The sequence below is a fragment of the Hipposideros armiger genome, unplaced genomic scaffold (genome assembly GCF_001890085.2).
Source record: "Hipposideros armiger isolate ML-2016 unplaced genomic scaffold, ASM189008v1 scaffold_199, whole genome shotgun sequence".
In the NCBI taxonomy this organism is placed as follows: Eukaryota; Metazoa; Chordata; class Mammalia; order Chiroptera; family Hipposideridae; genus Hipposideros; species Hipposideros armiger.
Window position 1 is genome coordinate 1,674,881 of NW_017731549.1, and position 23,000 is coordinate 1,697,880.

Here is a 23,000-nt window from a genome sequence, read left to right on the forward strand (position 1 = left end):
TTTATTTATTTATTTATGTTTGTAAGTCTTTTCTGACTTTTAAACCAAATTAATTCACTGCCAGTTCAATGTGGTTTTATTCTTCACAAGGGCCTGATTGAGTCAACCAAGGACTGAGTCTCTATGATAGCTAGTTGTGACAATGGGGGGTAAATTAAAATAGCCTACAGCCAAGGTTAGACCATCTCTGAGAGGTAACAGAAGCGTCCCAAAGGCCTGGTGACTGAAAGTGCCTCAAATTCTATTTTCTACTCTAGTTAAAGTATGTTAAAAAATGGTAGCAGTTAAAGTACATGAGATGCAATAAATCATTTCTTCTTTCTCCAAATTAGAGAAAATCTCTAATGAAGACTAAAAAAGGATATTTTACTGCAGTTGAATGTTAAATGGGAAAGACCCGTTTGGTATTGTTTCATTTATTATATATAGCTCTTTTGCTTTTTTCTGAAGCACTTTGCATATGATGGGTTTGAGTTTGGAAACTACATAGCACATGTCGTAGCCCCAGCTAACAGGTAACTATACTGAGACTCGGAGTAAAGCCAGTGGTTTATTTGAATTCATGAAAACAATTAGTGGAAGGATGGGATTAGAACACATTTCTAATAATGTCTAGACTTTTGAATTGACGTCTGTATTTAAGAAAGGCATACAGCTGGTAAGGCATTGGGGCCGGGATTCTCTTACTTATTATTTCTGGGGCATTCTCAACCATGTTAGGACTTTAGTTATACCTCCCCAACATTGAGGGTAGTCATACATATTTTAAAATCAGTAATGACGGTTGAAGGGGGACAAAAGCATGATATGTCTATTTTTTTAGGGAGGCATGAACGAAAGGAACTATCCTTGTGCAAAACACTTCTTTTCTCCTTGTGTTTTGAGGTCAGTGTGTCTCGTCTTTGGCACAGGCTTCTGAAAAATCAATAGCGGTGGTCTCTCCCTTCTATACATCATAACTGTGTCAAGTGTGGTATTCTCTGTTCCCATTCTTACTGTAAATGATCATTGTGGATAATTTGCTCACATTTCTCAGGAGTGTATGAATTAAAGTATCATCATGTTATTTCATTCTCAAGAGGGACTAATAAAACCCGCCTCTGGAATGAATAAATACCTCATTGTAGGTGTTGAATTATTTAAATAGGAATATTTATCCCTTCCTTGAGTAAAAATATATTACCCCCAGCACAAACACTGTCAATTGAAGGGTTTGACTATGTCCTTCAATCAGCTCAGGGTGGCTTTGTATAGCTTGGATTCAATCAAATACCACTTTTAATCAGCTAATTACATAAAGCAGATCAGGTTTCCCTGCCAAACAAATGACTAGGGAGGAATAATTCTATGAGTGCACAGCCCTGAATGTTTTTTTTTTCCTTTTTCCCCAACAAAATAGTCCTTTGAGGAAACCATACTGACAAGATTAAAGTTGTATATGCCTTAAATTCTGAATTAGGTGCCCGTTACTTTAGGATGAATATGGAAACATTTGATTAGGGAAGAAAATTGGTTTCGCATTTTCCCCTATCTCTGCCATTACATCCTCTAATCACCATTTTTCCCTTCATGCATTAACCTTTTCTCTCCAAGTCTTCCTGGTGTTCTAAGGGTCAGGAGGCCAAGGGCACGGCCTTTCTTCTTGGTGACATCCTCAGTTTGTCATAGGGACAGTTTCCTTTTAGAAAAGAGTGTTCAACCTTCTGATGGTCCTTCTTTAAAGCCATATACTTGTATATGTAATTATGTAATTACTTGTATATGGCTTTAGATATTTCTAAAAGGCCTTAACTTACACGGTTCTTGTATATGGCTTTAGATATTTCTAAAAGGCCTTAACTTACACGGTTCTACCAAGTTAGTAATATATGCCAGGGGTGCCATTCAGGGGTGCCAAAAAATGAATACAAGTGGACACTTCGGTCAGTGTTGCTCAAGCAGTAGTTCACCATTATCAGAAGTGTCTAGATGCTGATGATAACCACTTTGAGCTCCTCTTGTAATTGCAGAAGTCAAACGTGACCTGTATTCATCTTTTGTTATATATTGGTATATATTGAGTATCACAATTTTAATACAGTTTTTTCCTTTCTTAAAATGTGTATACATTTTTTTGGCACCCTCTGTATGTTCACTCATTGAGGCCCATTGAGACTAGGAGAACTGCACACGCAGGCTAGTGTTGGAGTGGAGACAGGAAGGCAGGCCTGTTTCCTTCCAGCTCTTTGCATTTAAACTAGGAAACTCAAAAGTAATGCAATTGTCAAGGTGAAATAATCTATTCATCTTCCTCTGTACAGTGCAGTCTCAGTTACAATTGGAAGTCATGTCTCAGGCATCTATTACACTGAGCACATGCAATAAATATTTTTTAAAGCGGCAAGAGTTGAAAAATAGCATATTGTTCCAATCCAGGGACTATTGGAAAATACGCTATAGCTTTTCTCATCGCTTTTCCATTGTTTATTGCCTACTTCTACTATTTAATTTTTCTCCTGTCACCAGAAAGATTTCATCTGAGCATTAAGAAAATAGTAGAGATTGACAAGATTTTCTCAAGCTAACAATTTAGCATATTGCCAGGAACCTGGGCGCACACAGTATTGGGAGTGTACTAATAAGAGGCTTGCCATAATCCTGTCCTTTTCTCTGCATTTGGATTTTCTAGGCAGGCTTCTGCATATGGAGGCAGTGTGGCTGTGCTGAGGTGACATGGCTGGGTCACCATTTCTAGGCAATGCAGAGTCTCATTTTGAGTGACTTTCAGAAGTATCCCTTTCCCCTAGCTAGCAAGAAGTCCTGTTTGGATGTTAATGGCCCAAAAGGGACTTGGTCCTAACGGTTGGGGGAAGACAGAGGAAGAGAGAGGCACAAAATAAGCAATGCTCCATAAACAAACAAGGTCATATTCTAAAAGGCAATGACAGTGACTACTGTGGCAGGTCAGGGCTGTCAGCCATAAAGAGTGTCAGCCATGGGACACCTACAGTGATGTTTATCAACTCGCAGTACCCTAAACATGGAGGAAGGCCGTAAAGCCATGCCCTAAGTAAGGCTCATAGGGATGGTTTATGGAAGCAAGTAGGAAACTGCTCAGAAACCTCACATATTTAAAATGAATGTAAATTTTGCATTCCACTTTATCATTTTTGTGTTGCTATTTACCTTTTGTGTTACTATTTACATTTGTTACTATTTATTTACAAAAATAAGTAAAATTGAAAAGCTAGAAATAAGGATCATATTTATACTAGAGATTCTCATATCCTCTGGAACATGCGTCTGGGTCATTACCAGACAATGTTTATACCTTAATTTAAGTCATACCTCTACTAAAAAAAAAAATCCAACAGTCTAACGTATCTTTTCAAAAGGATCATACAAAGAGGCTGTATGGCATTTCATTAATATCCAAGGCAAAGAATCAGTGCGGTATAAAGTAAGGAAAAACGCCCAGTGACATTTAAATGTTTTCCATGCATGTTATTAGGTTATAGTGGTATTCTTTCCCCTGTGAGTGAAACAGATACAAACAAAAAGCAAATAAAACATTTTCCTTCTAATGTGGGCATAGCACTATGTTCTAGGAAGACTATCGAAGCATGTTCTAGTACTGGCTGAACCACCTAGAAATACAGGACCTTAGGCAGATTGTAACCTCTCTAGCTTGGGTGACTAATACGAGTATTTATTGTCGCTTTGGGGAGGTGTTATTAAAAATAACAATGAGTGATCAGGCTTAAACTCGATTGTCCTGGTACACTGGTTGCTCTCTCTTCAGTGTTTCATGTTTGTTGGTAAAATGAGATGTCTGGATTAGATTCGATGTTTTTAAGCACTTTTTTTTTCCCTTCAAGAAGCCTAACATGTAAAACCAAAGGCAAGTTCAGTTTGAGGCATGGGCAGGGCTGGATTTCAGTTCCCCACCCTCCTTTCCACACACACCCCACCCAAAGGCCCTGAAGGATCTCTGGAGCACCTTGGAAAATGCTGACATTCTGTGAGTGGATTCCACCCATCACTTTCCCTTCGCTGGAGTCCCATGCCATATCTCCAAGTCCAGAAGATATCAAGCAATTGCAAGTCCCAGCAGAAGAAAAACGATGTAATCTGACAAGGGAATAGTCATTCCTTTGGGCTTCATCTTCTTGTTTGTGCCTTTCCTTTATAACTCAGATTTTGTCCACATGGAGCTTGGGTGAATTTTATCTCTGCTCGCTTTTTACTGTTGCTTGTTAGAAAGACCTGAACCGCAGAATATAAATTTAGGTGTGAAAACATAGATATTGCCTTTAAAAACAGATATCAAATCAGAAATTCTTCTGTACACCCAGGAAAGTGATCAGGTTGTTCCCTGACCCTCCATAATCACCAAGAAGAACATCCTAGCTTGTACACGATGTAAAAATAAGGCTGTTTTCAGGGAGGTATATGAAGGTGCATAAGAAGTAACAGCTCTGACTTGTCTATGGATTTTCCTGGTGCGCATAATCAATTGATTCTATCATTTGTCCTCTGTCCCCTTGTCTCTCTGCCGTATTCTTTTCCCCTCCCAGTCTCTTCGTTGCAGATGTCCCATCCATCTTGTTGCATGTGATTTGGCAGTGTTGTTCCTAAGATCACCCTGATCGCTGTGTCTGCATAGTTCTCTCCAAGGAAGCCTCTCCTGCAGGTCTGTTACATCCAGGCAGCAGGAATCCAAGCTCCTTGAAGAGGGAGTGGAATGAAGTCAACACCCGCCTCCAATGTCATGGATATACTGGCAGACACTCTGCCAAGAGCAATTGTAATCCTCCATCAATATTGGACATTAGCTGGAACCAGCGAGAGGAGAAGCCATCTTTTATGACCTCCTAGTTTTGTGTTTTCCCTTATTCTTGACTAGGGCAGGCTCTTGAAGTTTTGTGTCTCAGCCCTTCTCAGTGATCATCTAGAGGTGCCTTGTCATAGATGCCATCAGATGTATAGGCTCAGTGGCCTTAGACCTGACCTGAGGCAAGTAGACATGCTTTTTGTTATTTCTTTTCAAAGCACTATGTTTTCTTCGGCTTTGAGTTACAAGTCTGCCTTGGGCTCATGACATTCCTGTCTAGGTTGGCTCATCTTTGGAATTCATCCGCTCTCGGTGAATGGTACCTCCCTTTTATTTAGTTATCTGGACTATTTCAGGTGCAATTATCAGAGAATGAATGGTTAGTGGATCATATCTATCTGTAACTGTTTGATATGTGGTAGGAGGCATACAGGTTGCTACAGGTAACAGACATTAGCTGCAATGGAATACTAGATGACTGTGCTTTCTCTGAGAGGCACAAATCTCTCAGATATAACTCAATAGCTGTCATTTATTCAGTGCCTACTATGTACCATGCATTTTTCACATACTTTCCTGCTTAATGTATTGATAAGGTAGTACATTAGTATCCTATTGCTGCTCTAACAAATTACCCCCAGTGTAGTTGGTTTAAAACAACACAATAAATTTGTTACAGTTATCAATTAAAAAGATAAATTCCTTACTGCTCTGGAGGTCAAAAGTCCTAAAATCAAGATGTCAGCAGGGATGTGTTCTTTCTGGAGGCTCTATGAGAGAATCTGTTTTCTTGCCTTTTCCAGCTTCTAGAGGCTGCCCACATCCCTTAGCTCATGAGCTCCTCCTCCGTCGTCACAGCCAGAGATGTGTCATCTTTAAATCTCTCCCTCTGATCTCTGCATTTGTTGTAGTCACCCTTCTCTGACTCTCCTACCTCCCTCTTTCCCTTAGGGCCCTATGATTACATCAAGTCTACTTGGATAATCCAGGATAATCTCCCTATCTCAAGATTTTTTTCTTTTCTTTTTTTTTTTTGTTTTTGTTTTTTTTAGCTGAGCTATTCTGCCACCTGTTGGCAGCTCAGCAGCAGCTCAGCTCGGGCTGTGAATCGAACCGGCGACCCTGTTGCTCTTAACCAATTGAGCCACTTGGCCAGCCCTCAAGATCCTTTCCTTAATCACATCTACAAAGTCCCTTTTCATGCATAAGGTAACATATTCACAGGTTCCGGGGATTAAGATGTGGCACCTTTAGGGGACCATCATACTGCCTACTGTAGGTAGTAATAGCTCCCAACATCAGCAGATTAGCAATAGCTAACCTGTATTAAGTTCTTACTATGTTCCAGTCAGGTCTTATTCTCTCTTCACAACTACTCTCAGGGATAGGTCATATTATCCTTATTTTACAGTTGAAGGCACTGAGGCTTAGAGAGGTCAAGTACTTGTCTAGTCATACAGCTAGCTAGCTGGCCACAGACAAAGGATTACAATCTAGGCTGTTTGATGCCAGTGCTCATACTCTTAACCACTACACAATCCCACTATTATTATTTCTTTAGTACAGACAGGCCTAAGTGAAAAGAAGGTGCTTTCTCCTGGCTACCTAGGCAGTCAGTCATGGGGCCACATGGAATCTCTTTGATCCCAAGACTCAGCCTGAAAAGCTGTTGTGTGTGTGCTGATGATATGAGACCCCAATTCTAACTGGAGAGTTTTGCTTTTAGCTGTGGTTTCCATGACCTTTGTTTGTTTTGTTTCTCTTTCTAGATGGTGCTTCTTTACTGGTGAAGTCAGGTGGAGAAGGTTGTCACTTAGGTCACGATGTCGCAGGGTTGAGAGTTCATGGGTGAAGGCCTTTGGCCTGGAGCAGCTGAGCTGGCCTGGATTCTGGCTGCTACTCTGCTCAAGTGGAATTTTTTCTTGGAGCGGCTGATTGTCGCTTGAGGTGACCACTGCTGCCTCATTTGGAGCAGAGACCCTGACTCATGTTGAATTTTAAACACAGTCCCTGCGATGGAAAGCTCATGTTTTATGGAAGCGGCCACAATTTAGTTACCATAACAACTCGGTAATAGTCATTCTGTCGTGGCTTACTGCCTCAGAGGGTGATGGACAGCGGTCATTCTGGCTAACTGAAATGGATTCTCACCTTATTCTTGGAGGCAGATTGATAAATAGCTCTGTTTCATGACACACGTTTCAAAGTCATCACTTTTTTTTTTATGCTGTTGACCTTCCCTTAAGCTGCAGGTTGTATAAAGAGAAGCTGCTGGATTGACTGTGATTGTGTTGCTTTTTTGTTCCTGAGCTATTTTATCATAAAACTGTCTCTGTATTTGCGGGGGAAGGAGGGTGAGGAGAGAAATAAGTAGATGGTTGAGTCCATATTCTTGGACCAGAATATCATAGTATCATCATAGTATATTTATGTCATCCACCAAAAAAAAAAAAAAAAGCTTGAAATAATGTTAAATTTAATCTCATTCTTTGTGACATACTCTGGAAAAGGTGTGGGCAATACAATCAAAGAGCGGATTCCTTTCTTTCGGTCAAGCATTTTACGTGCTTGACATAAATCGTTAATGTCTAATAGTTCCTTGATAAGTGACCTCTAATAGAATTTAAATTGTGTAAATGGGGAAATAGGTAGGCTGGTAGAAACTGGAGGGAAAGCAGACATCAGGATTTTGTTTGATATTCTATTGGGTTGTCAGAAAAGTCATGACATATTTTTTCTATGTTTTTTGTTGCAAAAATGCGTCATGACTTTTCTGACAACCCAGTAGTAGGTAGGAGAGTGTTCTTTGCTGTTTCAGGAAGGGTTAATAGGTATTACTTGGGGGCTGGGAGCAAAAGGCAGGATAATGATGCATTCTTTATTTTTCTCTGGGAGATACAGAGTCTATTGGGTTGTTGGAAAAGTTGTGATGTATTTTTTCTATGTTTTTCATTGCAAAAATGCGCCATGACTTTTCTGACAACCCAATATATTCACATTCCAATACTCTGAAATGTCCAGCAGCAGAAAAACCTATTTAATTAACTGTTTCACTCAGCCATGGGTGCCATGGGGGCCCCTTTCCAGCAGAGCATCTGTGACTATAGAGCGCTGTTTGGGAAATGGTTCTTCAAAGCCATAATGATGAAGAGGAAACCAACGTCTGGGTTTCACCTTCTGTTCCTGTCTCTGTTGCGATTCAGCTGTGGGACAGACTCAGTGCTTTCGTTTTTTATTGAGAGCAGATGCATTTCTTCTGCTTCCCTCCCCGAATGTTAAAGTGGCATTTCTTGTGATTTGTGCGATTTGGGATTCCATCTATGCATAGATTTTGCACAGTTGTATTCCGTCTCTTTTTCTTCTTTAAATAGGTGAATATGTTGCAAAGGAAGATTATGAAGTGTCCTTTGGAGAATTTGAAGGAAAAATAGTGACTGTTATTTTTATGAGTGACCAGAATTTAGTCTCCCAGGAAACAGGAATATATACACTTAAATCTGTATTGAACCCAATTATTTTATTTAAAAATGTAGAAGTCTAGTGCTTAATAATACAGAAAAATCTAAGCTCTTTGTGTACATTAGAGAGAATCTTAGAATAGATTAGTTATTCCTCTCTTCTTCTAAAGAAGAAAAACTAATGTCTAAAGAAATGAGTTACCCAATGTTACCAAGTGAGAAAACTGGCTGTTGAACCTGGCTCTCCTGACTCTTTAAGAATATATCTCCATGGTTTGTTATTGGCAATCTTTTTTTTTTTAATTTAAGTTTATTGGAGTGACAGTTGTTAGTAAATTTACATAGGTTTCAGGTGTACAATTCTGTAATACATCATCTATATATCACACACATTGTGTGTTCATCACCCAGAGTCAATTCTCCTTTAATCACCATATATTTGATCCCTTTGACCCTCATTCACCACCTCCCACCCCCCTTACCCTCTGGTCACCACTAAACTATTGTCTATGAGTTTTTGTTTCTTCATTTGTTTGTCTTGTTCCTTTGTTGTTTTCCATTTTATATCCCACATATCAGTGAAATCATATGGTTCTTGATTTTTCTGTCTGACTTATTTCATATAGCATAATAATTTCAAGATCCATCCATGTTGTTGCAAATGGCACTATTTCATCTTTTCTGATGGCAGAGTAGTATTCCATTGTGTATATATACCACACTTCTTTATCCAATCATGTATCAAAGGACATTTTGGTTGTTTCCTTTGTTATTGGTAATCTTATGAAATTAAAGTAAGCAAAAATATTTGGGAAAGGAAAGTGACTAATCTCGCCTTAATGGCATCTCTTTCAGAGGCAAGGTGAAAAGATCTGTGTCCTCATTGCTTTTGGCTCTCTAACGCATTGACAATTTAAGATACATACCTCTTACTGAGGAATGAAAATTTTAGAATGATTATCTGTGTATGTGCCTATCTAAGATATTATCTAGTATTAAATTGTTGTTTTTTTTTTTTTTTCCCAGTTCAAAATAGTTGGGAGAAAGCATATTTGAATGACTGGGTATGCAGAAACAAAGTCATTGACAATTGTTTACTTCATAAACATTCTAAGATCCATTTCTGGCCCAGCTGGCTTGCTGAATATTTGACCACAATCCCCTGAGTCCTAGTGGTCAGTGTATTGTATGCAATTTAGCAGAGTCAGTAACTTTCCTAATTTGGAACAGCCTTTGTGCAGTGTGTTGTCTACCCATATTTAACATTATCCAAGTAATAATCCCACGCTGTGATTCCCAGGCAATTGTTAATTTCTCTCTGATGAAGCTTCCTCTTATCCAATTTGTTAGAGTTCAGTGTGCCTCTTTCTTCCTTTCTTAAAGATTTTTTGTTTTCTTACAACACCATCTGAAGTTTTGGGGTAATTGATTTTTGCATTTACATTCTGGTTAGAAAATGGCTATGGTTCTAAGCAAGGGTTTGGATTCAGCCATCTCTATATTGTTAGTCAAAAGAATTGTACACTGGGGCAACTTGATAATGGAGCACTGAGATGTATACTTTCATTTAAATTTTTAAAGTAATTTCTCCTTTAGTGATAACCAAATTAGAGCTAATGGCAATTAACAGGTAATTCAAAGTGTTAACACAAGATGTTTAGAAATATTGGGGTATTACACAGCTCAGGGACAAGAAATAAGTGTTCATGTGTTTGACTGTTGAAATGCTGTTTATTTTCAATAAACATAATTAGTTTCATATGGGTACATAATTTCTTAGAAGAAATTAGGAAGAGCTGGAGTAAGGAGGAATATATATATATATATATATATATATATATATATATATGATATATATATATATATATATATATATATACCTGTATTCATATATCTATATCTATATATTAAATATTATCTGCACTAAAATATACTTTCTGGTACACACTCAATTTTTATTTTTAGGAGGGAAATCAGATAAAGACAATGTGCTAAACATCCTTATTGGTTTCAGAAATGTTACTACTTTTTATGTTTTCTTAGGTGCAGTTAGCATGTTTACTCATTTCCTGGAATGATGTGGGGAAACTATGTCTTTATGATGATTAAAATGAGAAGGAAAACGGATGTAAGGATTGGGCTTTCTGAAAATTATCTCCCAAGGCAGGGCAGACAAAGAAAGAAATCATCTATGTTCCTTCAATGAAGCTATAAAAATAAGACATGCTGTGGGCATAAATAGGATCAGAACCAAATAAGCCAGTTAGATAAAATAAGGACAAGAATAAATTAGGTGACAGTGTTATTTCACATGCTTTAGTTTTATCTTATTTGATTTTTATTTTTTCTGTTCTAATTAACTGCTGGGCTAAAGACTTTCTCTTTATGTCATGTAGTTCTTGGTTGGTTAGGATAATTTAGCTTCATCAGCCTGATCAACATTTTTCACTGATGGAACTGCGCTATAAAAGGGCCATATCCTAGATTGTGGTAAAATTCATTGATTTTAAAGCATTCCCTTTGTGTGGACATCCACCCTTTCCTGTTCAACATCCCACACTCCCCAACTGACTTGCATAGAATGGGCCATGCACTATGGGAGTATGAAGAGGAAATGCCTACTTTTTGGTTGCCATTTTGATGGATGGTGGTTGCTGGTAGGGCGGGGTTTGTGTCATAGAAGTCTTCAGAGGAGGAGATGTTTGAGTTGAGTCTGATAGGATTTTAAGAGTTTGCAGGAGTTACAGAGAGGTGGAGCAGCATCGCAAGTTTAGGGAACTGAAAATACGCTGGGAGTGCGACATGTCTGGAGCCCAGAGTACATGGTTGGAAGGGGCAATAGTTAAGAGTCCAAGGGCAGGCAGGGGCCATATCATGCAGCGCCTCACATGTTCACAGGTGTAGAAACTTATTCCTGGAGAGAGAGCGATAAGTTTGCATTTTATAAAGATAAGTGCTCCAGCAGTATGGGATATGAATTACAATAGAAGAAGGGCTGAGACCTGAGAGTGGAGATTTAATAAAGAAATATACATTCAGCAGTTTATGTTAAAGGAGATGAGGACCTAAGCTAATGCAGTGGCAGTGGGGGTGGAGATGAGGGAATGGCTCATGAGAAATTTAGGTGCTATGATCCTCAAGACTTGGTAACGTATTAGAAATGGGGAATGAAAGATTTTAGTGGGCATTAAATGCGATAATATATTTAAAGTGTTTAACACAGTACACGTTACCTGGCACATATTCGTAGTAAACACACTTACAGTTGTTACCCACATTGAGACTGTGAAACATCTCGGAGATTCCTGTTTGTAATAACAACAGTTGAGGACTTCACCTCTGTATAGCCCCCATCTCCAAGTACATGCCCTGGTAGATGTCATACTCTTAGATTTTGCCTGTTAGGGAGACTGGCCAGCTCGTGTTCACGTTATGTGATGGGCTGACTGTAACATTGAAGTATTTTGTAATTGTTAACAGTATCTTAATTTTTACATGCCCTCACCCAGTGACCTGATACAAGTTTTAAACATAACTCAGATGTGGACCACATCTGTTTACCTTTATGCTGTCATTAAGGGAGAAAGGCCCAACCCCCAACTCACATTTGATTATTTGTTTAGGGTTTTATTCTACAAGTGTTTCCTTTCCCTTTGTGTCTTTAAAACCATATTTTAATCCTTGTTTCAGATACACTGTTTCTTCCAACTTAGTAAAGTAGGAGTTCTTAACTCTCTTGGTAGTATCAGCAAACATTGTTTTTTTTTAATTGGACATATTTAGTGTAAAACTAGTGTATTACTCTGCTCTAGCTGCCGTAACAAAATACCATAGACTGATTGGCTTAAATAATATACATTTATTTCTTACAATTCCGAAGGCTGGGAAGACCCAATCTACGTACCCATGGGATCCTGGTGAGGGCCCTCTTCCTAGCTCATGGACAGCTCCCCTTTCACTGTGTCCTCACATGGCAGAGAGAAATTTCTGTTCCTCTTCTTATAAAGTCACTAATCCCATCGTGAAAGTCCCACCCACTGACCTCATCTAACTGTAATTATCTCTCAAATACCCCATCTTCAAAAACCAACACATTGGGGGGTAGGGCTTCGATATATGGATTTTGGCTGGACATAGTTCAGTTCTTAGCAGCTGGGGTTGAGAAGTGTGAATTAGGTATTTGCCACTTTTATGCTCTGACTTACATTCTACCATTTACAGACCAGCCTTGTTCCTTTTCTTAAGCTGGTTATGTTGGTTGTTTCAGATATCTTGAAGAGTCACTCATTAACCGATTCATCAGTCACAGAGCTTGGATTTGGAAGTAAATAAGATAATTTTGCCCTTAAAAGCATATAAAGCACAGCTGTAGTTCCTTAACTGGGAGGGAAAACAAACACATGTGCAGATTGTTCTGTGAGTAATTGTCTCTTAGGGAATGGGAATCAGGGAAGGTACAAAACCAGGGCCTGGCAAGAAGGATACTCAACAGGATTCCTTTCAAAGCCGGGATGGTACTTTCTGTGCTGCTGACATTGACGTTACATCATGCTGTCGTTCTGGCCAGTGATGAAGTTAATGAGTGAGTTCATAGTCATGATAAGGATGGATAATTTCCCTTTGGGTATGGTTGTGTATTTAATGGAAGCTATTAATGTAATTACTTTTAGTGAGTATTATTTTTTCTCTAATGCTAAAACACATTTTTCTTTTCCACTTTTAAAACCTTTGAAATCAAGATATGTCTTGGAATTAATGCATCTTGGTCAATTGGCAGTCTTTGTTGTTTTCTTCCCTAGGATAGTGTATTATTTCTTATTTCTTGTCATTGTCTGATTATAACATACTAGTATATTTTATAATTGGTGGCACAGAACTTTCCGTGAAATAGAGTAGCAGTAGCTATAATAACATGTACCTGAGTGAGCTCTTCCCTTACTGTCTCATGTAATGCTCATAGGAACTCTATTATCATGTTCAATTTACAGAAGGCTTGGTTGTATTAAGTTACTTGCCTAAGGTTGTTTTTTTCCTTATGAGCTTCAATTAGTTTAATTCCTCCATGAAATAAACAAATACGCATTTTTTTTTCTTAGTCAGCCAGGCCACAAATCTAGTAATTCTCTAAGACTGCATACTTTAGAGGAAGCAAGCTATTGACGAGTTTTGCTCTGAATGTCATATAAATTTAAATCACATAGTTGTTAGGGGAAAATTCTATCTTCTTGTATTTGAACCTATTAGAAGATGAAGAGTTGTTTTAGGACAGCTGAAACGAGACCCTTGGATTCCTGGCTCCCTCCGATTTGAAAGCTGGGCCTACTTAGCTCTTTTTTGCAGACCTAGTATCATCCCAATCTCTGAGGAGAAAGAAGCTTTCTTAGAGGGAATTTCAGACACCCAGGCAACAATTGTGATTGATTTAGCATAAAATTAGTCATGATTCTGGCCCTGTTTTTTATAATGTTTGGGTCCTATGTCCTGCATTCTCTTGTAAACATACTTTGAATCCAGTGTCAGCACCTAAAGCTGTATGTAGTCCAATTTCTCTACCATAGAATAACTAACAAGTGAGTGTCATACATTTTGGTGAGTAGAATATTAATTCAGAAATTGTTACAGGAAACATGACTGAAACACCCGTTAGAAAAGACTGATTCCTGGAGCACTACCCCCCTCAGCCCACCACTTAAAGGATTGTTTATATGGGAACTGCAGAAAATTACATTATATTCAAGTGATTTTTAATGTCAACTGAAGGGGCACAAGAGCAGCTTATTGTTGATTTGAGAGATCAGAACCAATTTTTCTGTTGTGTTTATTCAGTCTGTTTCTGTTCCATCTTCACTTCCAGTGGAAAATGGCCTTGGAATCAGAAAAGGAAGGGAAAATGAAATATTTGAGTTGTGTCTGATGCCATATTGAAGGTCTAAAGCATTTTCTTGGTTCAGTGGTTTTGCCCTATTTTGATTAAAGCCATAATTTTAAAAAAGGAAATAAATATTAGTAACTTAAATTTTGTAGTTGACCAGTTGGCCTGGGCAGCAAGTAACTGGATAAGCTAATTAGTCCTTAGAATGTTTCAGAGTAGAGTATATCGGTTAATAACATTTCCAGTGATCACATATCATAGTCTACCTGGTCCGAAAGGACTTGAATGTTACAGAGTCATTTTTCTTAAGCTTGAAGTTTCTCTATAACCTCCTTCTCAGGTGTTCTTTGTAAATAATCCTTACACACTAACTTACAAAGCCTTTTCTATCTTTAAATACTGCTGATTTTTCAAAATAAAAATTTCCCTTTATTTTAAGTTGTCACCTGTTTGCCTAAACCTCCTACCTGTTATTACTAGTTTAATGTCTGGTGCCACTAAGAGCACAGCTAGTTCCCCTCACATCTAGACCTCTTCTCAAGTTGAGTCGGTTTCCTCAGGTTAAATAGCCACAGACCTTCCGCTGCTTCTCACACGCCATTACTGGGTCCCCTTAGCATCCTGGTATCATTAGATTAGATGTATCTGTTTTGTTACGTGCTATTTAAAAAGTGCCTGGACAATGTGAATACAGAGTAAATTATGTTCTTGGATATAATCATAGAAGCTTTCTCTTGAAATAAGTGAAGTCTGGTGCATTGTGAAGTAAAAGTTTTGTCAAATGAAGCAAACATCACTTTTCTTCAATTTATAATGTGTTTGAAAACATTCACTAGGCCTCTGTATCTCCTTTTATGATCATCATGAGTTCTTCCTCAAATATAAACATTGACAAACAGAAGGGACATAAATCTGTAATTGCATAGCTGAGACCTAACGCTAGAAGGATTATTTAATAATGTATTTAGCATACATAAATGAGATTAAAAATGAGAAGCTATATCATGTGCAGTTGCTGCAGTCCAATTCTTGTTCATTAAAATGAAAGACGGTTCATTCTGTTTTGGAGCATTGCCATTATAAAAATAAATGTCAATATGTTTTGTACATGCAGAATTTTAGCACTTGTCTGCAAAATGCCAAAGGATGACTACACCAGGACTTCCGGGTGTGTTCACTGTAGAATGAGATTGATTTAAAAAATGTAAGGTTCTGCTCTGTCTTAGGGGCATTGCCTAGTTGTCGTGGTTCTTTAATTATACCTAATGCCTTCCTGATTGGTGAATTCTTAGAAGAAAGATCGGAACAGTCTCGATGAAGTATTTGGTGGTTTTCTCTCTACCAATTGCTCTCATCCAGTCTCTATGCTTTTTTTTCATATTCCCTGTGGCTTTTCTAACTCTTTCTCTCTTCAATCATTTTTTCCCCTTGCCTTGCACTGAGCAGTGTGGGCATTACTTTGTCCCAGTGGTGGCACAGGGATTTAATAAGATTGCTGACCTCTGGGCCTGAAAGACTCTTGCCTGGCTGACAGTTGTTAACTCCTCGTGGGCTCTGTAGGTAAGAAAAGTGAAGCAACAGAATTTTCAAGAGCTGCTGAAACAGAAGGTGTTGAAGACTGGGGACCTCTTTCAACACTTTTTTTTTTCTCTTCTTTTCTAGCTCTGGGTCAGGATGGGTGGTGATCTAATTGGTTCAGAATTAAATAACAGGAAGGTCTTGGTCGATTTGCATTCCATTTTGCTTTTAATCACGTGTCTTCACTATATTCCATGCCTTAGTGAGGTAGAGGGGAAAGAGAACAGGATAAAGAGGTGCTGTAAAAACCAGCTGTGTCTTCCTTGTCCTGTCCTTAGAGAAAGGTTTCTGGTGGTGGGTGTGGAGGTGGAGCTATCGTATTAGGGATGTGGATTGGGACCTGGAAAGTGGGTCTGGATGACTAGGTTCTGGGACCATTGGGGCTGATGCCATTGTTTCAAGGACATTAACAGAATGGACACCTAAAAGAAAAAAGCTAGTTTACTGTTTCCACGATTAAGTTCAAGCCAGCTTAGCAAATTATGTATTTGCCTAATTTATTCTTGTTTGTAGAACTGCTATAAGCCATATAAAAAATCCTCTTTAACTTTCGGACTACTTAATACCAAACAAATGGGTAGAGTTTTTTAAAGTAATAAAATATTCCATTTTAGATGTTGATATCCTGTGACTTCCTAATATATTATTATATAAATTCTTTGTCTTGTGTATCTGATTGGCAATAAAAAGATATTAATCACAACCTGTTCTCATATGAGGTACCTGTGAAGTCCTAGTTGTAGGAACAGATAGATCAGATTCAATTAAATAGCTTGCTCTGTTCACTGATATGGAACCATTTATGATGAAGAGCTGAGGGTCATAGTGGGTGGGTGGAGAATTTTCCTTAATCTATTGGATTTTCTTTCCCCAGTACAAAATCAAATAGCTAATCTAAAGCAATCAATTTCTGCCCATTTTCTCCCACTCCACCAAATGTATATGCAGAGGGTGCCAAAAAAATGTATACACATTTTAAGCAAGAAAACTGTATTAATTGTAATAATATATACCGGTAACAAAAGATGAATACAAGTCATATTTGACTTCTGCAATTAGAAGAGGGGCTCAAAGTTGTTACCATCAGCGTCCACATACTTCTGATTACGGTGAACTACTTGAGCATAGATAACAGCTCTTAAAATGTGTATACATTTTTTTTTGGCACCCCTGGTATATACTTGACTTGACTGGGACATAGAATTTGAAATTTGAAAATAGTTCTTGAGACTATTCTGCAAATATTTGTCTATTCCAATTATTTGAAAATGAGAATGTCTTTTGAGTTATTTGATCTGCCCCACCACACTATCTAAGACATAATAAGACTTAGTGTCAAGTAAGACCTTGGCTAAGTCAGCAATGATTTATAGCAAGCCCATTAATGTACTGCACAGAAAGAAATTGTACAGATTTGATGAATCAACAAAGCAGGAAAAGGAAAATACATTCCTGCCTCTGGGTTTTGTGAGTCAGGAAGAACACATCCATGGCTGTGGTTTTGCTTTAATATCAGTCCTGCAAAAGAGAAAGTAAACTGGTTTCCATTTGTGCTGATCTATCATGCTGTGAAAATACTGTGTGTGATTTCGCCCTTAGAAAGTTTCTGCAAACAAAGCTCTAAGAACTGAACATAAATGATTGTGGAGATTGTTTTATTTTTCCTAAAAGCAATATTCTTCCTGTCAAAGCAAGGGAGTTAGAGGAATCAATAACTTGGTAGCCGTTTGGGACTTGCTAATACACAAATTAGTGCATGGTGCTTATGAGCTTGATAAGCTCGAAAGGCCACATTTTCTGAGTATTTTATTGCCATACAACCAAATGAAAGGATAGACAGGAACAATGTAATGGAATGAAATGATATATATCATAATCTTTCTAGGATGTTAATTCACACATTTAGTGGCGACAGCTGACATCTATATACTACCTAGTTGCATGACGAACTCCTGTGACAAATCGTTAGTATTGTGTGTGGTGTATTTTCCTAAAGCAAAAATCAGATAAAACTTGGCAGTTTTGTGTTTTTTTGTTTTGTTTTTTTAAATAAAAGCTCATCATCCTTTGGCATGTATAACTAGGAAGCATTGGCAAATGGACACCCAGCTGTGGGATTTATTCCCTGAAATGCTCTTTTCAGGGTTCCGTGTGACTGCGTTAGCTGTGTCAATTAGTTGGAATGAAATGACATAATTTATTGACCAGTGGTGATAACTTTCTAAATACGTTGAACATTTGGCGCCATGTAACCGAATGCCTCACTAATTGCTCAGACGCATGCCTGCTTTAGTAATCAATGTGCTCCTTGGGCTAGCCTCAGCAGAATTTATTGCCTCATTTTCTATTTCACACTGCTTAACTATTCATTGGGTGGCATCTCAGAAAATGACAGTCCCTAAGGAGAAGAATCCATGTGTCAGAGGGCAGAGGTCTCCCTTTTCCATGGCTTTGGAATCACTCTTTCATATTCTAAGAGGACGGCCAAGCTGGCAATTTGCATTTAAAGCACTGCTCTCCAAGGTTCCATTCTGTTGAGTGTATCTTTCAGATAGTGGACATTTATCATAGGGTAGCTCTCAAATCTGAAATAGCTGCTAAAGGTATAGCCGGAGAGCCATCACAGTCCTGGGGAACAAGGTAATAAATTAGAAGCTGCCACATGATCACTATGGTAACCGTCAGGCCCTGTCACACCACAAGCATTATTGAAGGGTAGGTACGTTGTTCAGCTCATCAAGCGTTTATGAACATCATAAACCTGTTGACACTATAGATTTGAAAGACCATATTATTGTCTTCGTGAATGGAAAGGCACTGCTATCAGATCCCAGTTGGAGGGAGAAAACAGTATCGTATTTAAGGTAACATTTTACGATTGTAGACTTGAACTTGTCAGTGTTACCTGGCATAATGCAATAGTGTGTAATTATTTTTTTAAAGGTTAGACCTAGTTTTTGAACACTGAAACTAAACATGTTTTTTCTGAGACATTTCATGATGAGCTGAAGATGTAGACATATGTAACTGTATTCACGTTGATTAGAATCACTTAGTTCTAACATTTTAACGCTTAATATTCAATACTTCTATTTGACACAATTTCTTTATCATGATTTTCAGAAATAGAGATGTGGGATCTTGAGATAATGCTTTCTACCTCATTTATTTTTAAATACAGAGGGTGCCAAAAAAATGTATACATATTTTAAGAAAGAAAAAAAAAACTATTAGCATGTAATAATATATACCGTTAACAAAAGATGAATACAAATCATATGTATACACGTTTTTGGCACCCCAGGTATATGCACATAATTGTGTTTTGAAATTTTATAACATGAGATTTAGATAGAGGTGGCATCTTGGTAAAATTGTTGATGAATTTGTTGTGAAGCAACTAGAATATAAGGGCAAGATTATGAAAGGTAATATTTCTGATTACAAGAAGTAACTGTGTATTCTCAGAATTGTAATCATAACTTTGAAAGTAAAAATATATGTTCCCAGTGAGTGGAGTTCATATACCCAGCACATTTTATCTGAATGTAGTGAGGAGTAGTATTTTCAGTTACATTCACTTATAATGGAAGGAAGTTTCCCAAAAGACTTCTAATATGTCATTGTTTCGCATTTTATTACAGCACAAATATTTAGAATTAATCGGCAGGGGAGGAGAACCCCACATTTAGTATTATGATAAAATTTTTAGTATTTTTGTAGTTATTATTACATCAAACATCTTTTTTCTAACTGACTAAATGTGACTTAATGTTAATGGCAGTAACTGGTAATCCCTTTGTGAGAGAGACAAAAACTCCTTAAGATCATTATAAGGCAGCCCCTTTTACACATTCCTCTTCAGGATTTGAAGTTTCTTCCTTTTCCTCCACCTTCTTTTAAAAGCATGATCCAACATTAAACTGTATATCCATCATTACCTTCTTTAAAATGTCATGTCCAGCTACAGGAAGGACTAGCACATTGTCAGGTTTGTACTGAGCATAGTACTTTGCTGTCTCAGGGTTGGGAGGCAGGAAAGAAGGCAGGAAGGAATGGAGGAAGGAGGGGAGCCCTGGAGGGTTTCTGACCTCCTTTCAGGCACACTGCTTGAGTTTTGAATCAATACCTTTAGTGACTAGCAGAGGAGGAGGCACAGCCACTATTTAGCAGCTTTCAAAGGAAGGTTTCTCCCTCTTAGCCTTTTTATTTGATCGGCAGCCTGCAGCAGGGGCCCGTTGCTGCTGAGATGTAGTGGAACTTGTTTATAGGGCCTGGCCTGCACATTCTAGTCAGGGGGACCTTGATTGCTGCTGTTTCTTGTGGGATGCTGAACAGCCCTCAGATAGGGAAGTACTTTACACCGTTTATGGGCTGGAGACAAGGGAGCAGGCCGGAGAGGAAAGACTGGGGGTCGTCAACGAGTGTCTGAGGCTCTGTGTGAAAGAGTGTTTGTAAAGGCAGCAGCAGTAATATGTTACTTGTTTTGTTCACTCATGCACATTTCCTAGCCTCAGTTTCCATTATTCATATGATATTAGATTCTTATTCAGAAGCACTTGCTCTAGCATTTTTTGTAAATTATGAAGTCCAGGAAAATTGTACACTGGAAAGGAAGGATACTAATATTTGTTGCTCACATGCTGTGTGGTAGGTACTCTGTAGGTATTTGCATATATCCTGTAATGCTGAGAGCAACCCTAGGGAGTAAGTGTTATGATTCCCATTTTACTGATAAAGGGGCTGAGTTTAAGAACGATTTAAAAGTCTAGAAAGTGGCCGAGCTGGATTTTCAACCCAATTCTCTCTGATGCCAAAGTCAATGCTCCTTCTATTTTTTTTCTTTTTTTTGAAAGATTTTACTGGGGAATTGAGGGAGGGGAACAGCATTCAGGAATCAGGGAAGGGGAACAGACAAGTTGCTGTCCTTTTGTTCTTTAGTAAACAAATAACTCTACTGGAACACCCTCCCTACTCACCTGATCTGGCCCCCAATGACTTCTTTCTTTACCTGAAGATAAAGGAAATAGAAAGAAAGACATTTTGATGACATTCAGGACATCAAGGGTAATACGACAACAGGTCTGATGGTCATTCCAGAAAAAGAGTTCCAATATTGCTTTGAAAGGTGGACTAGGCAGTGGCATTGGTGCATAGCTTCCCAAGGGGAGTACTTCGAAGGTGACTGTAGTGATATTCAGCAATGTAGTTCTAATGGAGGCAGACTGGAGTAAGAAAATCATACTTTAGCAAGCCTCCTCAATTTCTAACTCGTGGCAACCACTGATTTGTTCTCCTTCCCTATAATTTTACCTTTTTCCGAATGCAATATAAATGGAATCATACACAACCTTTTAAGTTTGAGCTTTTTTTTTTTTCGCTCAGTATAATACGTTTGAGATTCATCTAAGCCACTGTGTGTATCCGTTGTTCCTTTTTATCAAGTAATATTCCATTGTATGCATGTACTATAGTTTACTCACCCATTTATCAGTTGAGACATTTGGGATATTTCCAGTTTTTGGCCATTATGAATATTTGGGGTTTGATTTCAGGCCTTATCTTGTAGTTAACTCTTTAATTTTGGGCTAACAACTTGACCTCCCTGGACCAGTTCCCTCATCTGTAGGGGAGAGATGATAAACGCCTACCTCACCATGTTGTTCTGAGGGTTGAATGAGAGAATGGACGCCAGGGACCTGGAGCTGAGTAGAGACTGCTTATCTTCATCCTTACTTGCTGACACTTCCAATTATAAAACAGATATAGATAAAGGTTTAGCTTAGAGTAAGCCAGAAAATTTTAGGTCAGGGTCAGTATTCATTTTCATGCAACTTCACTGTATTTAATATATTCATCCCTAGTGTATGTGGCATTCGTAACTAATGATATTGTGTTTGTATCTTCTTATTAGAGATTAATTTCTCTCTTCATTTATATATTTGAAACTGAGCTATTACCTTGACCACTGGAGGCAAATATGGAAGAGAAAATGAGAAACACTATACTCCCCAAACCTAAATCTGTAACCGAGCCCTGAGGGTCTCCCATCTCAACCCTGGAACCTATGTAGAAGAGAACCCTGGCGATTAAAATCAGAAAGGCAAATGCTAATGTGCTAACCGCTAGCGTTTCTCCAGGACTGCACTCATACCTCCCTGTCCGCTTCTGTTGATGTCCCTGTCTTTGTTGTCCCGTCACTCTCACTCTTCAGAGCAACTCCTCGGATTTATGCCTTTCACCTCCTCTTCCAGTGAGGTGTAAACCTTGCTACCCAAGGGCGGACAATTGTTTCATTTCATCTCATTTAGTATTGTTATGTTGGCCTTTTGAATGGCAGCTCCCTGATTGTGCAGCCACACACCTGGGCAAATCCAGGTAGAGTGTAAATAAAGGCTCCGCTCTCCCTTGGTGTAGAGGGGCAGCCAGCCCAGTGCTGCCGAGGGGTCACCACTGTGGAGCTCTCAGTTATGACCTCACATCACTGCCTGACCAATTCCTATTCTTTTGCTGTAACAATCCTTTGATTAACTGAAAGAGCCTCCTCATAATGAAGGGTTTGTATTAAAAGAAATATTTAAAAGGTTTCAATTTTGTAATCTTTCCTCAAGCTTTATTTGTTCAGTGCTGTCCATCGACTGTAATCATCTGCCTTTTGGAGCTTTGTGTGTGTGTGTAAGATTTTTATTTAAGGCTATGGGCATGTGAAGAAAGCAGTTACAATTCTGTAGGTTCTGTTATCTCAGGTAATGTTTAGAGTAGGATTGCCATGGTAAGACATGTTTGGGCAGAAATTCTGATGGCATTGACTTTCTCTCTGTCGTCCTATTCAATTTGAACAACAGGCAGTAGCCTGAAATCCTTGTTTCTATGATTGATAGATGAAAACTCGCCCTTTTACTGGAATGTTTTATTTCTCTTGGCTTTGCTTTTCCAATGGTAAACAAATAAGCATTACTATTTTCAGAGCCAGACTGAGATTAAAACAGACCTTCACATTGAATGGTCTTGATCCTGGTCATACTAGCACATATATTTTGCTTCACTGCTTTCTAAGACATTGAAATGGAAATGTGCATAATTGATGAACCAGGGAATTCTATGACTAAGTGCTTGGGTGGGAGTGGGGGTGGGGTGTGTGTGTGTGTGTGTGTGTGTGTGTGTGTGTGTGTGTTTGCGCATGTACACATGTGTTTTACTTGTTGGTTATCTCGTTCCAAAAGTGATTGCTGCATTTTCTTACACGGTTTGTGAGACCTGTAGCGGAATGAAAGGCAAC

General features: G+C 38.4%; 1 protein-coding gene across 1 annotated transcript in view; it reads left to right on the forward strand.

The window, feature by feature from the left end:
• The window catches only part of NAV3 (neuron navigator 3), an 819,162-nt gene that overhangs the window by 19,946 nt on the left and 776,216 nt on the right, over nucleotides 1-23,000 (forward strand). The window lies entirely within an intron of this gene.